This window comes from Plecotus auritus (genome assembly GCF_963455305.1).
Source record: "Plecotus auritus genome assembly, chromosome: 1".
NCBI lineage: Eukaryota > Metazoa > Chordata > Mammalia > Chiroptera > Vespertilionidae > Plecotus > Plecotus auritus.
The window spans coordinates 141,319,454-141,336,917 of NC_137770.1; the positions used below are offsets into that span (position 1 = coordinate 141,319,454).

Sequence of the window (17,464 nt, forward strand, 5' to 3'; positions counted from 1 at the left end):
TCATGTATAACTTCCTCTATTGTTAAAAATTTATATAACCATGGTATAATTAACAAAACTAAGAAATTGGCATTGGTATGATAAATTACAGACTTTATTTGGATTTTTACCAGTTTTCTACTAGTGTCATTTTCTGTTCCAGGATTTCTGTGTTGCATTCACTTGTCATGTCCCCTTTGACTCCCCTGAGCCTCATCTTTCCGATATGTCATGCATACCCTTGATACTTTTGCAGAGTATTGGTCAGGTATTTTGTAGGATGTTCTTCAATTTGGGTTTGTCTGATGTTTTCTCATCATTGCTTTGAAGTTATACATTTTTAGCAAGGATACATTTGCACCTATTTTAAGTGTATAGTATTTTGATAATGCATAAATTATGAAATCACCATTCCTGTCAAGATGATGATATCAAAAAGAACTTTTCCATCTTTCCATAAAGTTGCCTTGGGCCTCTTTGCTGTCAGCACTCTGCTGGCCCTAGACAATCCTTAATCTGTGTTCTATCACTGTAGATTAGTTTGCCCCTTCTAGAATTTTTTTATATATGGAATAATACAATTGGTACTCTTTTGTGCCTTTTACTTGGCATAATATTGTTGAGATTCACTTCATTCTATGTATAGGTACAAATAATATTATCTTTTATTGCTGAGTAGTTTTCTCTTGTGTGGATATACCACAAATTGTTTATCCACTCACCTGTTGATGAACCTTTGTAATACTGATATCAGATTTAAAATCTAGGAATGGTTATGTTAAGGGTAAAATGAGAGGAAATTGTTTCTTTCAGCACTATCAAAAGTAATCTGAGAGTGTAGGGCAGGTGGGACCGTTCATAGTTGTCACTATTGTGCAAGATGGGCCACTCCTGTGTCACCATATGTCATGCACCAGGGCTCAAGATGAGTTCCAAATGTTACTTGGCATGGATTAGAAGTGGGCGTTAATGGGAAAAGGGGAAATTTGCATAGCCAGCATCAGCAAGAGAAAGGGGACATGGGTTTTCTATCTTCCCATCGTCCTGCAGGATAATGTACTGATGGCTGGACAACCTTCTGGACACATAGCATCTAGAATTCATAGTTATAAAACTTTACACAGATGCTTATATATATCTGACAGAGCTCACTAGAGTGAATGGATTTAGTTGTATGGCTTGACTGGAGATAATAGATGTAAACATGTGGCAATGGATCACTGAAAGATCCAGGTTTAACACAAGGAGATTTGGAGGAATGTGATAAAGAGCCTGAAGGGGGTTATCTGCTCGAAAGTATAAGAATTTAATACCTATTTTATTTATTTATACTTAATCTCATTCTAAAGAGGGTTTGTGTTCACATGCAGAAATATATGTATTATAGTAAGATGAAAATAAGTTCATGGCAAAAAGAATGAATCAAACATATATTCGGGAGATTTAGTACATATAAATGCGTGCTGTGGATTCTACACTGTTACCAAAGATTGCTTTTGAGCTTTTCCAGTGGCCAAAAAAAAAGAAAGAAAGAAAGAAAATATGATTAGGTAAGGATTAACATTGTCCAGAAGAAAATAACATTCTGTTTGCACTGAGGTCTGAGACAGATTTTTCCTATGGGAAACAGTGAGTAATGCAGTAGATGTATCCTCAGTACACATTCCTTCATATGGCTGTTTGTTTGTTTTTTAACAGATCTTTCAATGTAAGCTGATTTCAAAACCCCAAGGTCCAGTTCAGTTTAAAGGGCTTCTCAACTGGAGACAGTTTTGCTCTTGAGGGGATGCGTGACAACATCTGTAGACATTTTTGGTTGCCACAATTGGGGGAAGGTGCTATGCTGCTGGCATCTAGCAGGCCAGGGATAGTGCACGCCCTACAATGCACAGGGCAGCACCCCACAACAAAGAACTATTTGACCCAAAATGTGAATAGTGCTGCTATTGAGAAGCCCCGGATTACAGTGATGGACACCAAACTGTGTGGTCCAACCGTACAGGTCTCCAAGAGTCTGGCTTGATTCAATGACAATATTCAGACCATTTAGAAGAACAGATAGATACTCAAGACTACATCTTCAGTGATCTTTTATGAGTATTAACCCTTAAAACTGAATTTCGATCTGAATTGAGTTACTGATATAGTTTGGGGTTAAATTATCTGTCATTGCCTGTTGTTGGTGAAGGAATAATCATGAGTAAGGAAAAGGCTACATTTTAAGAAATATATAGAGTCAATATAATAACAACTAGAAGACAATTGAAATGTAATAAAATGTTAACATTAGGGCTATAACTGATTGAAGGAGAAAATAATAGGGTAGGTTAACAAAAAATTACAATCAATAATTTAAAAGACTAGAAGAGGAATTAAAATAAACACAACAAAATTAAGGCTTTAAAATAAGAGAAATACAAATTTAAGCATCTTACCTCCTGGCAAAGCAAAGGCTCGTCAAAAGTAAGATCCTTATGAAGTCCAGAACATTGTGCATTTTCTTTTAGGGAGAATGTTTGAAAAGGCATAAGAGTACCTTAAGAAGTTGTTTTGGGGACTTTAGCTATATTAGGCATCATAATATATGTTATTACCCAACTTAGTCATCACTATAATGCTGTGAGATGTGAGACATTATTCCCATTTTGTAGATGAGGAAACTGAGGCTGAAAAAGATTTAAAGACACTTGTCCAAGACCACATGGCTAAGTGACAGAGCTTTGTATGCCCAAATCAGGTGTGTCTAACTTTGAAATCTATCTTCCTTTAACTCTGCTATCTTACTTTGTTGACTTACTTTTTTTTTTTAAACTTTTTCTTTTCTTTCTTTCTTTCTTTTTTTTAAATATATTTTATTGATTTGTTACAGAGAGGAAGGAAGAGGGATAGAGAGTTAGAAACATCGATGGGAGAGAAACATCGATCAGCTGCCTCTTGCACACCTCCTACTGGGGATGTGCCTGCAACCAAGGTACATGCCCTTGACTGGAATCGAACCTGGGACCTTTCAGTCCGCAGGCCGACGCTCTATCCACTGAGCCAAACCGGTTAGGGCTGTTGACTTACTTTTAAGTCTTCTTCATTTACTTAATTTTGTTTCAAAAATGTCTTTAAAAATAGTTTGACTTATGTAGGGTCAACAATTAGTAAGAAAATATAGGAGGGTATGTTTAGAATGTTATGAAATTAACACTAAAACCTCTCTGCTATATGAAAGTTAAAAACAAGGAAACTTGATCCATATTTGTGAATACCTAAGGACAAAGAAGTCACATAACAGTCAGGGATATCCCAAGTTTAGAGGCCCTGAACATCTTCTAGCAACAACCATCACCTGTTCCTCAGTTTGGAATACCTGGCTGGCAGTGGGCCTGGGAAGGAAGTTAAAGGGGATTAGGAATCACTAGTGCTCTGTCTGTCTTTGTCCTCCAGGACCAGGTTTGCTCTTGTTACATCAATCGGTAGTTGGGGGGTCAGAGACTAGCGCACAGAGGCCTACCTAGTTTAAGTATAGTACTTGTAATACCATTCCAACAAAACTGACCAATCACCAGGATATACTCGATATGAAAAAAACTTCTGACTTCTGAACAGTTCCTAATAGATAAGTTTTTAGAATGCACTCTATTTAGAGACATACTGCATATAATTTATTATGTTAATTGAACTGAATTTTGATTTCATAATCTCACTTCCTTTTAAAATGTATTTTCAAGCATATTGAGATTATAAAATCCTTTTATGTGAGTTTTGTTTTAATTAAATAGAATCCCAGCATCCAGTGTAATGATCTCAGTTAAAGCCTAGAACCACTGGAGATAAAGTAATTGCCAGAATTTAATTCAAACTCCTAGGAGTTCCTGTTATAATGCCAGAATTCTGAAACAGTTCAAAGTTTTTGTTTTGGTGTTCTTTCCTTTTGGCAATAGAGTGGAATCTCTTTGGCATTTAATTTTCTGATTATTTTCCTTACCCAGTTTTTCATTCTATTATGTATTTTATATCCTATATAACTTTATTTTTTTTAAATTTATTTTTCTTTTTGTTGGTTAGTTTTTTGTACTATAATAAAAATAACATTTACAAGAAAAAGGCCATTAAGGTAGAAAAATATTTTTTGGTGATGATAGTTGCTTGTGGATAATTGCTATTGGTTGACATTCTGTTGTCCTTAACTGTTTGGAACAGATATTCATAAATAATCAAGATAGAAATAATTAAAAGGTTGTAATTACTATTATTTATCTTCTTCCATGAGTAAAAGTTTTCTCCAATTTAGTTGTAGGGATATTTTCAGTGTTCTAAAACAGCTATCTTCAACCTTTTTCATCTCATGGCACATACAAACTAATTACTAAAATTCTGGGGCACACCAAAAAATGTTATATTTTTTGCCGATCTGACAAAAAAAAGGTATAATTTTGATTCATTCATAGCAGATGGCTAGTGTTGTGTTGGCTGTTATTTTTTTATTTGACAATCTAAGAGAGAAGCGGTCAGTGCTCCTGACTATAAATAGTCAGGTATTGCATGTTTTAAAAATTCTTGCAGCACACCAGTTGAAAATCACTGTTCTAAAATGTTATATCACGCATTAGTAGAAACAAAAAGTAACTGGGAATTCTATAAATTTTCTCAGTAGTAAAAATTTATATTTTGTAATCGCATCCTTTTCCTGACTAAAGAGCTCTGTAGCCTGTTAGAGTTTTCTGATAACCAAGGCTCTTTTAGTGGCAGGAAATAGAAACTCCCTCAGACCACCTCAGGAAAGATGTGTTAATTCTAAAAACCAACAGGGCAGCTCCAAATTCAAAGTCAAGTGTTATCTGAGACCCAGGAAACCACAGCATTGGAACCTGAAAAGCTACTAAGTACAGAGTAACAACAACAAAATCTTGGCACTTATCTTTCAAAGACTCAAACTCGGTATTTATGGGATGATTAGAATGACTTTCACAGTTAATATTTTTAATACTGAATTTGAATACTTTGTTTTTTTTTAAATTTAATAAATCTTTATTGTTCAGATTATTACAGTTGTTCCTCCCCCAGCCCCCCCGGCCATAGCTCCCCTCCACCCAGTTCTCACCCCACCCTCTGCCCTTACCTCCTCCCTCACCGTCCTCATCCATAGGTGTACAATTTTTGTCCAGTCTCTTCCCGCACCTCCCACACCCATTTCACCCCAAGAATTGTCAGTCCACTCCCTTTCTATGCCCCTAATTCTGTTATATTCACCAGTTTATTGTTCATCAGATTTTTTATTCACTTGATTTTTAGATTCACTTGTTGATAGATATGTATTTGTTGTTCATAATTTTTATCTTTACCTTTTTCTTCTTCTTCCTCTTCTTAAAGAATACCTTTCAGCATTTCATATAATACTGGTTTGGCGGTGATGAACTCCTTTAGCTTTTTCTTGTCTGTGAAGGTCTTTATCTGACCTTCAATTCTGAATGATAGCTTTTCTGGGTAGAGTAATCTTGGTTGTAGGTTCTTGCTATTCATCACTTTGAATATTTCTTGCCACTCCCATCTGGCCTGCATAGTTTCTGTTGAGAAATCAGCTGACAATTGTATGGGTGCTCCCTTGTAGGTAACTGTTTTTCTCTTGCTGCTTTTAATATTCTCTCTTTGTCTTTTGCCCTTGGCACTTTAATTATGATGTGTCTTGGTGTGGTCCTCTTTGGGTTCCTTTTGTTTGGGGTTCTGTGCACTTCCTGGACTTGTAAGTCTATTTCTTTCACCAGGTGGGGGAAGTTTTCGGTCATTATTTCTTCAAATATGTTTTCAGTATCTTGCTCTCTGTCTTCTTCTGGCACCCCCATAATTTGGATGTTGGTACACTTGAAGTTGTCCCAGAGGCTCCTTACACTGTCTTCAAATTTTTGGATTCTTCTTTCTTTTTGCTTTTCCGGTTGAGTGTTTTTTGCTTCTTTGTATTTTAAATCTTTGACTTGATTCTTGGTTCCTCCAGTCTGCTGTTAAGTCTCTGTATAATATTTTTTTTTATTTCAGTCAGTGTATGTTTAATTTCTAGTTGGTCCTTTTTCATATCCTCGAGGGTCTCACTAAATTTATTGGCTTTTTCTAGGAAATTCTTGAAAAACCTTATAACCGTGGTTTGAACTTTATATCCAGTCATTTGCTTTCCTCCATTTCTTTCGTTTGTGATCTGTTTCTTTGTCTCCGCATTTTGGCTGCTTCCCTGAGTTGGTAGAGTAGCTTTGTGTGCTAGGTGTCCTATAGGGCCCAGTGGCTCAGCCTCCCCAGTTACCTGAGGTGGACACTCTTGGTGCACCCCTTTGTGGACTGTGTGTACAGCCTTGTTGTAGTTAAGTCTTGATTGTTGTTGGTATCACTGGGAGGAATTGACTGACCTCCAGGCCAATTGGCTGTGAGGATCAGCTGTGTCTATGCTGGGAGAACTTCTGTGCTGGAGACACCCTTATGAGACAAGACTTGCAAAATTGCAAAAGCCTCTGTGTTCAGCTTGGATGGGTTGGAGTCTCAGGGTGGAGCAGACAGTCTTGGCTCCCCGTCAGCCCTGCCCTATGAGGCTGCTGCGTCTCAGTGTCCCTCGGTAATTGCTGCAAGCACCTCTGAGAGAAAGCCGCCCTCAAGTTCCGCCCACTGCCAGACAGTCCAGTTTCTCCCTGAAGGAGTCTGGGTTCCCAGAGTCTTGCCTGGAACTGGAGTTCAGCGCAGTCGGGAGCTTTTGTCTCCCTCCCGCTTGAGAAAGCCAGCCGCGCACTCACTCAGTCCTTTCTGTGCACGCGCCTCCAGACCTCTGCCTTCCGCAGCTCTCCTGAGTCTCGGTGTGCTTTTCTCTTTTCCTGACAGTCCAGATTCCCCTCAAATGAGTCTGGGTTCCCAGAATCTCGCCCGGAACTGGAGTTCAGCGCAGTTAGGGGCTTCCGTCTCCCTCCCGCTTGAGAAAGCCAGCCACGCACTCAGCCGCCAGTCCTTTCCGCACTTGCGTCTCCCTACCTCAGCCTTTTGCAGCTCCTCTGAATCTCAATATGCTTTTCTCTTTCCTTCTAGTTGTAGAATTTCCACTCAGCCAGCTTTCCTGTGGTTCTGGATGATGTCCGTTTTGTCTTTTAGTTGTAGTTTTGAAATTGTTGTGTGAGGCAGCAGTTTAGGTGTTTACCTATGCTGCCATCTTGGTTTCTCCCACAGTTAATTTTGATTATCCATGATTTTCTCCTGAGCTGACTTCTGTATAAGGTACAACCCTTATTATATATCTCTTTTCCTTCCTCTCTCATTATGATACTTCTGAATTCCTGAGAGAGAAATCTAATTGGCCCACTTCATTTTATACCAGCTGTACAGGTCAAATGTTCTTCATTTTAATGAAGAGGAAATTCTGTTAAGCTGAGAAAATTTGATATATTTTAAGCTGTTAATTTCCATTAACATTGAAATTCTATTCCCTCAAATTAATATAATATAAAATATGGACATAAAATTTTGTAAGAAGCTATTCTCATTGTGGGCAGATTTAAGGTCTGTGGTGCAGTGGTATGGTGTCAGGAGCATGTTTCCTTCTTGTAAAACACAGTGGTACTAACTGAGCTCTGCGGATCTCTTCTGATATCTTTGGGAAGGATCATTAACTGAACCCATTAGGATCCATTTTTAACTGTATTGATAGTTTAAACTGGTAATTAGGTAAATATTCTCATTAGTTGCACATTTTTTTTTTAGTATTTTTCAGTAGAACAACCGCAGATGTCTAAAATAGTCTCAAACGGCCCTGACCGGTTTGGCTCAGTGGATAGGGCGTCAGCCTGCGGACTGGAACGTCCCGGGTTCGATTCCAGTCAAGGGCACGTACCTTGGTTGCAGGCACATCACCAGTGGGAGGTGTGCAGGAGGCAGCTGATCGATGTTTCTCTCTCATCAATGTTTCTGACTCTCTATCCCTCTCCCTTCCTCTCTGTAAAAAATCAATAAAAAAATAAAAAAAATAAAATAGTCTCAAACGTATTTTAGGAAGTAGGACTGATGGTGGTGGTGGTGGTGGTGGTTCGTGGTAATGTAGGTAGTGGTGATAGCATGGTGGCAGCAGTGGCAGCTGCTTACATTGTGTCAGACAGTTTTCGAAGACTTCATGGATTCACTTACTTAATCCTCTCAACAACTTTCTGGGCTTAATATTATTATCACTTCCGTTTTTTAGATGAGGAAACTGAGGCACAAAGTTTTTACATCACTAGCGATTGGCAGTGTTGGATTACAAAATCAGGCAGTCTGGTTCTAGAGTTTCCTGTTAATTTCTGCCATGGCTTCTCGGAAAGTTATTTACTCTCACATAATCCATTCTTGAAAATATGTAAGAAAGAGGCTCTGTTCCTTTAAAGATAAGGAGTAAAGATCCCTAATTCAACTTTCAGATACAATTTGGCTAACATAGTATTAGCATTTAATACTTGTTCTTTAATTTTGTTTTTTATCTTTGTAATTGAACATGTACTATTGGCTTAAGTGTGTTTTGCTTAAGGATAAAGCATCATTGCTTTATTATTTGTAATTGATTTCCATCTTTGATTCAGTTATGTTTATTTTAAAATATATTTTTACTGATTTCATAGAGAAGTGGAACGGGAGAGAGAGATAGAACCATCAGTGATGAGAGAGAATCATTAATCGGCTGCCTCCTGCCCGCCCCACGCTGGGGATTGAGCCTGCAACCTGGGCATATGCCCTGACTGGGAATCAAACCATGATCTCCTGGTTCATAGGTTGACTGAGCAACACTGGCTGGGCTCAGTTATATATATATATTTTTTAAATATATTTTATTGATATTTTACAGAGAGGAAGGGAGAGGGATAGAGAGTTAGAAACATCGACGAGAGAGAAACATCGATCAGCTGCCTCCTGCACACCTCCTACTGGAGATGTGCCCGCAACCAAGGTACATGCCCTTGACCGGAATCGAACCCGTGACCCTTCAGTCCGCAGGCCGACGCTCTATCCACTGAGCCAAACCGGTTTTGGCTCAGTTATATTTTTGATACCTAATTTTTTTTTTTGGTGGTATTGTTTTTCATTTATTTTTATGATATGATAAAGGCACTCATATGAATTTACTAAAGATAAATGAAATATTTGTCTGGAAAAATATTTACACACTAGGGGCCCAGTGCATGAATTCGTGCACCTTGAAAGGAACTGTGGGCTGTGAGGCTGCAGTGGGCACAGGGGCGGGTCTTGGCCCATCCTCTGTGCCCTCACCCAGCCCCTCCCACTGTGGCCCTCGGCCCCCTGTCTGCTGGCAGCCTCGCTCCTGCTGCCACTGCTCCCACACACTGATGGCCCCGCTTGCACCTGCTGCCAGCGTGGAGCGATTGGGGCTGGCGCCAGCAGTGGGTGTGAGCTGTGGCTGCTGCCCCGATTGCCCCTCAGGAGCAGGGGGAGGTGGAGAAGCCCTCAGGGGTGATCTGGGCCGGCAGCTGCTGCTCACATCCGCTGATGGCGCTGAGCAATCAGGACCAGTGCCGGGCGCTGGCAGCAGGTGCAAGTGGCAGCTCTGACATTGGCTGCAGGTGTGAGCAGGGCTGGCGCCGGCAGTGGGTGTGAGCAGTGGCTCCAGCGCCAGCAGCGGTGTGAGCAGAGCCGTCGCTGGCAGTGGGTGCAAGAGGTGGCTGCCAGCCCCAATCACCCCTCAGGAGCAGGGAGAGGTGGCGAAGCCATCAGGGGCGATCGGGGCCAGCAGCCGCCGCTCACACCCGCTGATGGTGCCAAGCAATCAGTGCTGGTGTTGGCAGCTGGTGTGAGCAGTGGCTCTGGCGCTGGCAGCGGGTGCGAGCAGGGCTAGCGCCAGCAGCAGGTGCAAGCGTCGGGTGGGACAGTGGTGTGCGGGAGCAAAGAATTTTCAGTAACCATGAGAGGCTCACCCTGATAACAGCAATTGGCGCCCTGCCTTGGTCTGGCACCCCCGCTCACCTGCTCCACCATCCCACCGTGGCTGACGCCTGCCATGTTCTGTGCGTGCCCCCTGGTGGTCAGCGCACATCATAGCAACCGGTTGTTTGGTTGTTTGGTTGTTCCGCCATTCAGTCTATTTGCTATTAGCCTTTTATTATATAGGATAACATAATCTACATAACATAAAATTCACCATTTTATTTTTATTATTTATTTTATTTACACACACACACACACACACACACACACACACACACACACACATACTGGGCCGGCAGCTGCCTACCTGCGTGATACACACACACACACACACACACACACACACACACACATACTAGAGTCCCGGTGCACGAAATTATATATATTTGAGTCCCTGGGGGGAGGGGGTCCTCAGCCCGGCCTGCACCCTCTCTAATCCAGGACCCCTCAGGGGATGTCCAACTGCCGGTTTAGGCCCGATCCCACAGGGACATCCCTAAACCGGCAGTTGGATATCCCTCTCGCAATCTGGGACCGCTGGCTCCTAACCACTCACTTGCCTGCCTGCCTGAGCACCCCTAACCACTCTGCCTGCCTTCCTGATAACCCCTAACCACCTCTGCCTGCCTGATCTCCCCTAACCACCTCTGCCTGCCTGCCTAATGCCCCTAACCACCTCTGCCTACCTGCGTGATCGCTCCTAACCCCTCTGCCTGCCGGCCTGATTGCCCCTAACTGCCTCTGCCTGCCAGCCTGATTGCCCCTAACCGCCCTCTCCTGCTGGCCTGATTGCCCCTAACTGCCCTCTCCTGCCAGCCTGATCTCCCCTAACTACTCCCCTGCTCGCCTGATTGCCCCTAATCCCCTCTGCCTCAGCCCCCGCCACCATGGCTTTGTCCGGAAGGAGGACCGGATGACCAGAAGATGTTCAGTCAACCCGGTTTAATTAGCATATTATCCTTTTATTAGTATAGATCTATTTTATTGATTTTTTTTACAGAGAGGAAGGGAGAGGGATAGAGTTAGAAACATCGATGAGAGAGAAACATCGATCAGCTGCCTCCTGCACACCTCCTACTGGGGAATGTGCCTGCAACCAAAGTACATGCCCTTGACCGGAATTGAACCTGGGACCTTTCAGTCCACAGGCCGATGCTCTATCCAAACTGAGCCAAACTGGTTAGGGCTATTTTTATTTTTTAAATCTTTATTGTTGAAAATATTACATGTGTTCCCTTTTTCCCCCATTGACCCCTTCTAGCCCACCCCCGCAAATTCACCATTTTAAAGTGAACAGTTCAATGGCAATTAGTACAGAATTAAAGGACATGTATGAAATGTGTATCAACCACCTCTTCTACCAAAACATTTCATCACCCCCAAAGGAAACTCACATCCATTAAGCAGTCATTCACTGTTCTCTCCTAAGTCCTTGGCAACCACCAGTCTATTTTCTGTTCCTATGGACATACCTAGTCTGGATATTTCATATAAATGGAGTCATACAATAATAACCTTTCTTTGTATGACTTCTTCCACTTAGTGTAATGTTTTTGAGGTTTCTATGATTGTGCCATGTATCAGTACTTAATTTCATTTTATGGCTCAATAATATTCCATTGCATGTATATACCACAATTTGCTTATCCATACATGTATTGATGGACATTTAGGCTTTTCCAACTTTCTATTGTGATTATTGCTGCTGTGAACATTTGTAAACAAGAATTTGTTTTGAGCTCCTGTTTTCAAATCTTTGGGGAATACATCTAGGAGTGGAATTGCTGCCTTATACAGTAATTCTATGTTTAACATTTTGAGGAACTGCCAAACTGTTTTCCACAGCAGCTGCACCATTTTTCATTCCCACTAGCAATGCTTGAGGGTCCTGATTTTTCCATATGCTCACCAATGCCTGTTATTTTTTGTTTTTGTATTATTGCCAACCTAGTGAATATGAAGTAGATTGCAGTATAGTTTTGCTTTTTATTTCCTTAATAGCTAGATGTTGAGTATATCTTCATGTGGTTGTTGGCCATTTGTATATTTTCTTTGAAGATGTGTCTAGTTAAGTCCATTGCCCATTTTGTTTGTTTGTTTTCTTTTGTTAATCCTCACCTAAGGATTCCATTGATTTTTTTTTTTTTTTTGGAAGAGTGAAAGACGGGGGTGGGGTGGGAGAGAGAAAGAAAGAAACATCGATGTGAGAGAGACATATCAATTGATTGCCTCCTGCATGCACCCCAACTAGGACTGGGGATTGCACCTGCAAACAAGGTACATGCCCTTGACCGTAATTAAACGTGGGACCCTTCAGTTCATGGCCAATGCTCTAATCACTGAGCCAAACCGGCTAGGGCCATTGCACATTTTTAAAATTGTAAGTGTTCTTGATATTAGACCATTATCAGATTCACATATATTTTCTTTTATTCCATAGTTGTATTTGGAAAATTTTTTTTGTTTATATTTAATATAATTAATTATATGTTTATTGTTTAAGCTCCTAATTTATTTTGAAATTTTTGTTTCTGTTTTATTTTGACTTTCTTAAATTCCTTTTCTCTTTTTAGATTAAACTAGAGGCCCAGTGCACAAAATCCACACTGGTAGGGTCCCTAGCGGCTGCCGGCTGCTGGCCTGGGCTTCCCTCCCTTCCTCCTTTTCCCCAGCCGGCCCCGCCCCCTGGTCAAACTTCTGGACAACTCCTAATCGAGGAGACAATTTGCATACTACGCTTTTATTATATAGGATGATATATTGCCATTCGTTTAGTGTTTTTTCTAAAAATTATAATATGCAAGTTTATTAAAGTCTAATGCTAATTAACATTTTATTTTCCTCTGAAATAATGTAAGGATCTTAGAACATGTTGTTAACTCTATTCTCACCTATCTACATGTTACCTTTATGTTGTGTTGCAATTCTTTCAGTTTTTGTTTTTCCTAAAAGGTCTTTGTTTTACCCTTATTTTTGAAAGATATGTTTTGCTGCTACAGAATTCTAGGTTGGTACTTTCTTCCAGCATGTTGAAGAAGATAATTTCACTCTCTTTTGCCTTCTATTCTTGTTAGTAAGAAGTCATATTTTGATTTAATGGTTCTTTGAAGGCAAACTTGTAAAGTATCTGCTGGTAAGATTTTCTTTATATCTTTGGTGTTTGGCCATTTAGTAATATGATGAGTTCTGGATGAGAGTTTATTTTTCTTACTTGGGAATTATTTGAGCTTCTTGTATCTTTGGATGGATGTCTATCACCAGTTCTAGAAAATTCTCATCCAGAATCTCTGTATCCTAGTGCTCTCTCTAATTCTTCTGGGGTCACAAACTTATTTTATATATATATTTTTTCTTACTCTATCCCCCGTGGCTCCAAAATTCTCTATTTTTTGGACTACATTTTTGATAATTTCTTCCATTATATTTTGATAATTTTCTTCTTAGCTATTTAAGTTTTAAATTTTAATTGTAAGAATTTTTTTTAGGGTACTCCACCAAACATGTTCAATCACTTCTTACACTTTTCACTTTACTATTTTTAGCCTTATTTTTCAAATTTTTTCAAACATGGTAAGCAGAGTTATTTTATAATCTCTCTGGTAATTCCATTATCAGGAGTCTTTGTGGATTGTTCCTTTTTTTGGTGTTTTTTTTTTTTTTTTTTTTTTTTTTGTGCCTGTTCTAGCTTAGAACAGGTTGTTGTTGTTTTTTTCCTGTGTATATTTGACCATTTTATGTTTGTTGACCTTTAGAAATTATTACTAGAAATTCTTTGAGATCTCGGATAAAAATGCTTTTCTTCAAGTTGATTGCTATTTTCTTTTATCCAGAGCCAGGCTATTACTTGATTTGGCCTACATATCGATGTATAGTTTGGCCTATAGCCATGTCTTAGAGATTTTTTTTTTCTTCCTCTCTCCCTTCCCTACTTTGTACAGCACTATGGAAGCTCTGGGGGTGGGACCATTATTTCCAGTTATCTTACTCCTAAGTGTGGGGAGAGTCTCCTGATAGATTCCTAACTAGACAGGACTTGGCCTTTTTCTTCTGCCTGCTGGATGTAGAAGCCCTTAAAATGAAAGCTCATGTTCATTAGCCTGGACATATGTTACATTGTTGATATTAATAGTATTTAGGGGTGTAATTTTCTGGTAGCTAGGCATGCATGCGTATACACTATGATTCAAATATAAATTAAGCATTTCTTTATACTAAATTTGCTAGTACATTGGTACTTCATTGGATGATTTGCTGCTCATGTATTTGTCTTGTTAAAATGCCTTTAAATAATCTATGAATGTAGTTATAATAAAATCATCAAGTTACTAGTATTTGTTGTTCGCTATTGTTGACAATGTTTTCTAATGTAAAAATGTTTAAGCTTATGTGCATATACACACACATTCATACTTAATATACATACAAAGATAATAAGTGATTCTGTATGTTGCTAGTAGCAAGTTCACTTCAATATACCTATTTTTTTTCCTTTTCATTTGATAGATGGGCTCTAGGGTCTTCTGTTTAAGGTTAGAACACTGGGGATCCTCAGATATAAAGGACAATGATGGCCAGGATATATGTAAATTTTGAAACTATGAATATATTTTTTGAAAAGATTGAAAGAACTTGAAACTTTGCTTGAAAAAGAGCTACTTGGGGGAAAAGGGATTGCTGTTTTCACATGTTTGATATGATACTTTATACAAGATGAAGTAGATTGTTTGATATTTTACAATTAGTGAAAGATGCAGATAAACCCTTTCCCTAATTTCCACACTTCACTTTGAAAATCTCAGGAAACCATATTTTGGAGACAGTTAATCTGAGTGATTGTTCATGCTCTGTGGTAAGCAAGTAGAGATCTCGGTTTCCTTAAGTACTCTTCCTGGGAGGCGGCAGCAGCAGCAGCACCAACCTGATAGGGAAACACAAGCATAAGGGATTGGTTATCTCTTGCCCAAAGGTCATTAGAATATGCAAAGTACAGTTTCCCTACATTCTCAGACTATTTATTATGTTTATGAAACAAATGTTTTTATGTGAGAACAAAGATCATTAAGGATGGACACTGTCTTTTAATGTTGAATTTTCAGTGCCTAGTAAGCACCTGGTACACAGTAGGAGCTCAAATATTTGTTGAATCAATGTATTGAATACAGGGAGGTGCCACCACCTAGACTTGGCACTGCTCCAAAACGACTGTGCCCGAAGCCCGAAAGTTAGCATGTTAGGGTCTGTGCCTCTGCTGTCGAGGTCTCTGCTGCCTTCCTCCCTTCCTTTCACTTTTCTCCATCAGCCACCTTCTGATACAGTGTTGGGGCACTTTAAATTTAGAAATCTTACTTCACATAGCTGCTGGATATATAAGTAAGCTAGAACAATAATCACCACAACATACTTCTGGACTTCAGTAGAAATTTGAGCATCATTTTTGTAAAACACACTAGGAAGGTAATCAAGTTAAATGGGAGCCAAAAAATAATTTCCACACTTCACTTTGGAAATCCCAGGAAACCATATTTACAATAATGTGAAATGAAGGCACTTTGATTAGATTAAAATTGGCCTTGCCAGAAATCCAATTTTTTGTAGTAGATTTAAGACTCTGTAAGTTACACTGAGTTGAAGTTACTTTGTCAGAGTAGAAAAATAAGTGATATTTTTTAAAAAATCTAATGGTTCTAAACCTTAATAAATAAGAAATCTAGGATTTCAGAACAGTAAGTGGAGATACTGAACAGTTGGGGCAGGAGGAGGAGAAAGTCCAGGAAAGGACCTGGCTGGAGTATTGGTGTTCTAGACTGTCTTCTGGAAATAACTTCTCTCTAGAAAATGTTGTTCCAGGGGTGATCTGTAATTAGGTGACTTTGAGTTATCTTCCTAGCTGCTCCATAACTTGAGACCATGAACAGAGACCGCGTGGCTGGATAGTCCCGTTGTTTTTCCTGACAGTCTGCATTCAAAGTATGTGATTCATATTTTCAGGTAATATAAAGTTAATTTTTTATAATCCTATCTAATGGAAGAGTAATATGCAAATTGACCATAGCTCCATTACACCTACAAGCCACGCCCACCAGCCAATCAGGAGCGTGTATGCAAATGAACCCAACCAAGATGGCTGCAGCCATGGAGCGAGCAGGAGGCTTGGGTTTCCCTGGCAATGGAGGAAGCCAAGCTTCCCACACACCCTGGCTGGCCCAGGCCTCCGCTAAGGCTACAAAGTTTCAATTATAGAAGATAAATAAATCCCAACAAAAATGGCGGCAATCACGGAGCTGGAGAGAGCAGGAGGCTTGAGTTGCCCCCGGCGATGGAGGAAGCCAAGCTTCAGCAGCCCTGGCTGGCCCAGGCCTCCATTCAAGGCTACAAAGTTTCAATTATAGAAGATAAATAAATCCCAGATACCAGGGCCTCTGCTTAGGTCACCGGGGGGCATGGCCGGCCTGCAAACCACCACAGGCCCCTTGCCCAGGCCGCCCCACGCCCCAAGGGAACCCCCACCCTGATCTGGGACACTCTTCAGGGCAAACCAGCCGGCCCCTACCCGTGCACCAGGCCTCTATCCTATCTAATAAAAGAGTAATATGCAAATAGACCATTCCAACACACAAGATGGCTGCCCCCATGTGGACACAAGGTGGCCGCCACAAGATGGCCTGCAGGGAAGGGCAGTTGGGGGGGACCCAGGCCTGCAGGGGAGAGCAGTTGGGAGGGACCAGGCCTGCAGGGGAGGGCAGTTAGGGGTGACCAGGCCTGCATGGGAGGGCAGTTAGGGGTGACCAGGCCTGCAGGGGAGGGCAGTTAGGGTGACCAGGCCTGCAGGGGAGGGCAGTTAGGGGCAAACAGGCTGGCAGGGGAGTGGTTAGATGGTGATCAGGCTTGCAGGCAGAAGCGTTTAGGGGCAATCAGGAAGGCAGGCAGGCGAGCAGTTGGAAGCCAGCAGTCCTGGATTGTGAGAGGGATCGGGCCTAAACGGGCAGTCAGACATCCCTCGAGGGGTCCCAGATTGGAGAGGGTGCAGGCTGGCTGAGGGACACACACCCCTGTGCCATGAATTTCGTGCACCGGGCCTCTAGTTTAATGTAATAGTTATGGTTCCAGCCTCCAAAGTTTAACAGATAACTTTTTGTCTTTGGTGTAAAATCAGAAAAGAAATATTTTGGTGTGAATGTGATATATATTAAATCTAGAAATATATTTCCGGTTGTTTATTCATTCACTTAGCAAACATTTGTTGAGTCACTGCCACGAGCCATTCACTGAACTAATTGCTGGGAAGGGAGCAATGTGATCTCTCACCTCACTTCCTTTAGATAGTTGTTCAAATATCACCTGATCGTTTCATAAAAATAGTATTACAGCCCTGCCTTTCACTCTTCCTTCCTTCTCACTCTGCTTACTAAGACTCCATAACACTTACCATCATCTCTTACACTAATCATTTCTTGTTGAACATTTGCCTGTCGCATTGGAATGTAGAACAGGAAGTTTATTGGTTCATGACTTTTTTCTTAAAACCGAGAACAGTTTCTGGCATGTATACTTTATGAATATGTATGAT

At 40.6% G+C, this 17,464-nt stretch overlaps 1 protein-coding gene across 12 annotated transcripts in view; it reads left to right on the forward strand.

Moving 5' to 3' along the window:
* ARHGAP21 (Rho GTPase activating protein 21) overlaps positions 1–17,464 on the forward strand; it is a 141,169-nt gene that overhangs the window by 53,229 nt on the left and 70,476 nt on the right. The gene's annotated exons all lie outside the window — the stretch shown is intronic.